Raw genomic sequence first — 6,523 nt, 5'->3', positions numbered from 1 at the left:
ATATGGATGTTTCTTATGATTGTGAATTGAATTTGTCTACATATTTTGAAAGAATGGCGCTTGGAAGCTGGTTGATCCTCCATTGGGAACCAAACCAATTGGCTGCAAGTGGGTCTACAAGAACAAGTATAAAGATGACGGCTCACTTGACAAGCACAAAGTCAGGCTTGTGGCAAAAGGTTTTTCACAGAAGGAAGGGGTCGATTATGAGGAGACTTTTGCCCCCACAACAAAATGGGATACCATCCGGACACTCTTTTCCCTAGCAGCTCAGAACGGTTGGAAAATCCATCAAATGGATGTAAAAACTGCCTTCTTGAATGAAGATCTAAAAGATAATGTTTTTATGTCCCAGCCTGAAGGATTTTCTCTGAAAGGACATGAACATAAAAAATGTAAACTTGTGAAATCCTTGTATGGCCTCAAAGAAGCACCGCAAGCCTGGTATGAAAAACTAACTGAGCATCTTCTGAAACTCAATTTCAAACATTATGATATTGATGATGCAACTTTGTTTGTTAACAAGGTTTGAAAAACAGTTGTATATCTTGTGGTATATGTAGATGATCTTTTGATGACAGGGAACAATGAGAGCTACATTGCATCCATAAAGAAGGAATTGAGGAAAGGTTTTGAAATGACTGATTTGGGCTATGTTCATTACTATCTTGGTATTAAAGTAACTCAACATCCGAAGTCCATATTCCTTTCTCAAAAGAAGTACATTGGAGATCTGTTGAACAGGTTTGGCATGACTGAATGCAATCCTCTGACTACTCCAATGGAACAAAACTTAAAGCTCACATCCATTGAAGGAAAAGAATTTGAGGATGCAACAAAGTATAGACAGCTTGTAGGAAGTCTCAACTACCTAACTACTACCAGACCAGACATTTCGTTTGCTGTTGGAATCCTCTCCAGGTTTATGCAAAAGCCTTGTGAGGGACATTGGTCTGCTGCAAAAAGAGTTCTAAAGTACTTGAAGGGAACTCAAGACTTTGGAATCAAGTATACACAGGTGGGCGACTTCAGCTTGATTGGATACTCTGATTCAGACTTCGATGGAGATAAAGAAACTGGGGTATCTACTTCAGGTTATGCTATGAGTCTTGGGTCAGGAGCTGTCTCCTGGAGATCACGCAAACAATCAGTTCCAGCAGATTCCACAACAGAGGCAGAATATGTGGTAGCAGCTGAGGCAACAAAAGAAATTGTGTGGCTCAAGAAAATTCTTGAAGATTTGCAGGTAAAACAAGTACAATCGACTCCACTCATGATTGACAATACCTTGACAATAAAGTTGGCCAAGAACCCAAAGTTCCATTATCAAACGAAGCACATCAATACAAAATCTGATTCGACATCATGTTGAGGCCAAAAAAATCCATCTTCGCCATTGTTCCACTAATGAACAGATTGCAGACATCTTCACCAAAGCGCTTGGAAGAGAAAAGCTTGAAAGATTCAGAACGATGCTTGGACTCACCAATGTTGCTTCAGATTAAGGGGGGGGAATGTTGACACCTAATCATAGGGATTGGGTGAACAACTGTAATTAATGTAAATAAATAATAGAGGAAATGGAGAGTCATCGAGAGATGAAATGCACATGCACTCCCTCTTGTATATAATAATGAACAACCTAAATGAATAATACAATTACATTTGAGGAGTTACCTCTTGGTCTGGCAATTCTGCAACAAAATTCCCATAACAACCTCAAACAAAATCATCAAGCAAGCACTCTGTGCGTCATGGATACCCAACAACAGGTCACGGGTTCGAGTGTCCTGGTGGTCGACTCTGACAAATCATGGGATATCATCTTGGGGCGAGCCCAAGCTCAAGCTTGCCCGGTTTGTCATCTTATTTGTTTAATCCAACATATGGTTTCATAATTTTACTTCTTGTAGATTTTTGTGTATTTCTACCGTATATTTTCATTATGGAGACGTTGATGAAATCCTCAGTCTGTTCTTTCTATTAAACCTTTCGAGTTTAATTTTCTTTGTATAAATATTTTGGGGCATTCTAGGTTGCAATGCATTTTACTACAGACTGCTGCACGCCCTAGAAAAGGGTGGCTGCTTTTGCACAGATTGTCACCAATCCACCGAAGACCAAGCCTAAGGCCTAAACCTGCAAATTTATCATTCCGTATATGTTGCAGAAGCAATTTCTTAGCAATATAAATATATAAATCTCATGTAATGTAATGTCTCTATCACTTTCAAATTTTCAGGTTCTCTATATCCAAGCAGAGTTCACTCGAAGATTCTTGTATGGTTTGCTTGCTCTCAAATTTGGCTTTCATGCATTATATTATCTATGATAGTCGCATTCACAAAAATTAGCCAGAGTTTGTACATATCTTTCTAGAAATTAATCGTTACCTTTGGAAGAAGCTTGATTCATACAATTAATACTACTCTTTGATTTTTTATTTTTTGTTTTTGTCTTTCAAGTATATATAGGCAGGATTGGACCACAAGATCTGTGGGGACTAAACCTCTCCAACTAACCATTGCACTACATCCTTGAAATTGATTCATATAATTAATACATTGGTCACTTAATGGGTTATAAAATGGAGGTCATTTACTTGGATTTGTAGCTTCCTAATAAGTTATAAATAATGTCATAAGGGTAAGAGGGATTGTTAAACGGCTTAGATTCATTTTTGATGTGAGGAGCTTTCATGGCTCCACAAGCTTTGAGAAAAAACTTATTAAAAACTTCAGTGCAATTTGTATATCACTAACTAAATGCATGAAGAAGGGATTTTTTCAATGTACAACAATAACAATAAAGTCTAACGTGTTCCAAGATAGGTGGGTGTACCTTGCTTCACTATAAATGTTACAGTGTCAATCTGTTAGTGGCAGCCCAATATTTTTTTCACAGGGTTGGAAACCCTATCGTATCTCAGTTGTCAAACCAACAGTAAGGACAACCATCTCTAGTTGCTATCCGCGAATGCAGGCTGACTCATCACTGTTATTCAAGGAAAACCACGCCACCTAGAATGGCCCACTGGTTGTCCTTAAGGGGGCAAACTTTCACTCTTGCCAGATGCCTCTAGGTCTTGCGTCATTAACATGTTTCCTTAAGTCTGAGGAAGACGAGCTCTTAGTCAAACAAAGGGAGTTTTAGGGCATACTCCAAGCCCAATAGCAGCCTAATCATTCACAAGGATTTCGTTAAATATAATATATTTTATTAATTTCTTAAATATATAATATTTGTTACAATTATATATAGTATTGTGTTTAATAAAGTGGGTGGATGAGTTTGTAATTTAATGAAAATGAGGATTGAAGAAAAGCACTTTGGATTGTCTGCTCTACAAAATTAGTACTCTACAAATTCGTACTGTTTACATAAACTTGCTATATGTGTGATGTTTATATTAACTTCTCATAAATCTTACAAAATGGCTACTGACAGGCTTTATGCTTTCTCTTAGAGTCCAATGTAAAAGGATACATATAAAACTTTAAAATCAATCTTTTGCACGATTTGATCATGTATGTCATTTATATTTGCATTGTTGTAACAATTAGATTTCTCAGATTGTATGCTTCTGTGATTCATGATATAATGCTCTGGATAAATCACATAGATAACAAAGGGTTGATGCGTTTTGAACCTAGATCTAGGTTCATCATCACGACGAGGATGATGAGTAAGATCAACAGACCAAAAATATATAAATCTCAGAAATGCAACGGTAAATTCCAACGGTCAATAAAAATTAAAAGAATTATAAAAAAGAAACATTAAAGATCAAAAGTCAAATCAGTTATTTTTTTTTTTCTTTTTAGTTTATTTTATATTGAATTTTATTTTAGTTTATTTTATATTAAATTTAGTCAATTAATAAAAATTAAAAGAATTATAAAAAGGGAACATTAAAGATCAAAAACCAAATTAGTTAATTTGGAATTTTACTTTAGTTTATTTTATATTGAATTTTATTTTAGTTTATTTTATCTTGAATTTAAAATAATAATTTTATAAACATATGAATATAATTTTTATAATGATTTTATAATAATATGATATTTTTAATAAATATAGCTATATTATAGATATGTTTTGCACATCTTGATAATGTGTGTCAACAAGATCTGTGATGTAAGACCAACTTTTGATTTTTATTTTTCAAATATTGTAGTACTCATTTCATCTCAAAATCCAATTACTTTTTGCATAAGAGCGAGGTACTAAGCCACAACACTACATATTGCACTTATTTTAATAATGTTTTTTTCCAATTATATTTCAAATAAAAAATAATTTCATATATATTAAAATTTCAAATATTTTATTATTTATTTTAAATTTAACAAAAATAAAAAATCAATTTATATTTATAAATTACTTTATATTAATAAAAATTAATTAAAATTATAAATTAATAGAAATTTGATATATTAAAAAAATTTCAAATAATTTATTATTAAATTGGTTTTTGATTAATAAAATTGGATTAAAATTATAAACTAATGAAATTTTATTATATTTATTTTATAATGAAACATGAAAAATTGTCTGTATACTCTTTATATCTTCTAAAAATTAATTAAATTATATGTTGGTTTTATAAGCAAGTAATTTTTTATTTCATAATAAAATAATTTATATGTTTGAATAGTCAACTTTCACTATATGTTTTGTAAATATAAAAATTATATTTGAAATCTTTCAAAAATATTAATTATGATATATTTTAAATAAGTTTCATAACAATATTTATTTGTCTCTTATTCCATTTATTGTAGCCGGTATAAAAGTAACTTTGTTGTTCAACATAGTAATCTATTTAGAAAAATATGCTTAAAAATTGCTATAAATATAGACAATTTTATTACATGATAGTAGTATTCTTTTTACCCTAATTACAGTGACTTTTGATATCAAATATTTTTGCATAAAAAACATGTAGAAGACAACAACTTTACATATTACACTTGTTATTTTTTATAAATTCATTAATAAAAACAAAATTCTAAAATAATAAATTGAATTGAATTGACTTGTATTTTTATTACTTTTCAAATTAAGCCTAATGGTTAAGCGCATGTGTTTCCTCCTAAGAGGTCATAGGTTCAAAACTAGAGGGGGGTAGAGTATGTATGCCTTTGTAGAGTTAGCAGTCAAATCATTGCGCGGAGGTGGGTCCCTTGTCCCACAAACAATGGGGTCTCATACACCAATTTGGTGTTTGGCTTGGCCATGACCTTAAAATTGGATAATGATAATTATTTTTTGTTTAACATTTCACTACAATATCTCATATAATATATTGTTACAATGTCTATTTCATGTTAAACATAAAAATTATCTAAATTAATAAAAATTCAATTCTCAACATTTTTTTTGGTAAGTCAACATTTTTTCATTATATCATAAGAATATTACATCGTGGGGAGTTTTGAAAGAGAGCAAAATTGGCCTCACTCCGACCGGATTTGTTGGCCTTAAGATACAAAAAAACAAAAGAGAGAGAAACTTTACAAAACAAGACCTCATTACATCCATAGCCCTCCATGAGCAAAATTTACCTAGAAATTTACCCAAAAAGTATAAACAACTAGTAGTCATTCGAGCAACTAAGGAGGAGAAGTGGGTTTGACCTTTTTTACTTGGGCAACATTTTCTGGATGACGAAAGGCTTCGTGGATGTGAGATTCCATGTGAGCCATGCGAGTCTTGAAACTGTCCATGTAGGCCTAAGGACGCCTCTGGTTCCTTCGCAGAGCAACCTGATGGTCTAAGATACGTCTTTGGTTCTTGCAGATGACTGATAAGCAGCGCTCAACCAACTCAACATTGTCCTCATTCTGGACTTGAGATAGTTGTTCAACAGTGCGTTAGAGTAAGTGGATTTGAGCTTCTCTAGAATCAAAAGGAGCAGGCAAATTCACTCGGCCAAGCGAGTCCCTGAAAGGAGGGTCCAACTCTCTGTCCCCCTCATGCTCCTCTCGTCCTTGATTTCCTCCTCCCCTCCACAATCTTCCTTGTTGTCGCTTGAATAAACAAACACCTAAAAATAAACAAACATGTATTGAATTACCGAAGTGAGAGCTTGTGTCAAGTTGAGAGCTGCTTCAACGACCTCAACATTACCTTTGTGCCTTCGCCCCACGCCACCTTGCTCCCAATGTCTGCATTTTTCCACGCTGAGATTCCAAGACAAACAACTGCAATGGAGGCTCATAAATACAACGGGCCACCGAGTGAGGATAAAACACATTTAATCCCAATCATGCTGAGCTAATACCCCATGTGAAAGAATAACACCACCTATCCCTTCATCATTTTTGGAAAGCACCCCATTGGAGTCAATTCTCAACATTATTAGTATCAGATTCAAATTCAAATTCTCTCTGCGGACATCCCTAAAATGAAAAAACCAAAAATTTAATTGCCCTCACCCTTAAATCCCAAACACCACCACTGATATATTTCTTGGAATTCTATGATCATCACACCCTTTTGCATTAGAGTTGTCTTTAGT

Source organism: Pinus tabuliformis, chromosome 3_2, assembly GCF_031772625.1.
Source record: "Pinus tabuliformis cultivar Carrire ecotype Pingquan chromosome 3_2, CPIR1, whole genome shotgun sequence".
Lineage (NCBI taxonomy): Eukaryota > Viridiplantae > Streptophyta > Pinopsida > Pinales > Pinaceae > Pinus > Pinus tabuliformis.
Note: the sequence above shows the minus strand (reverse complement) of the source record.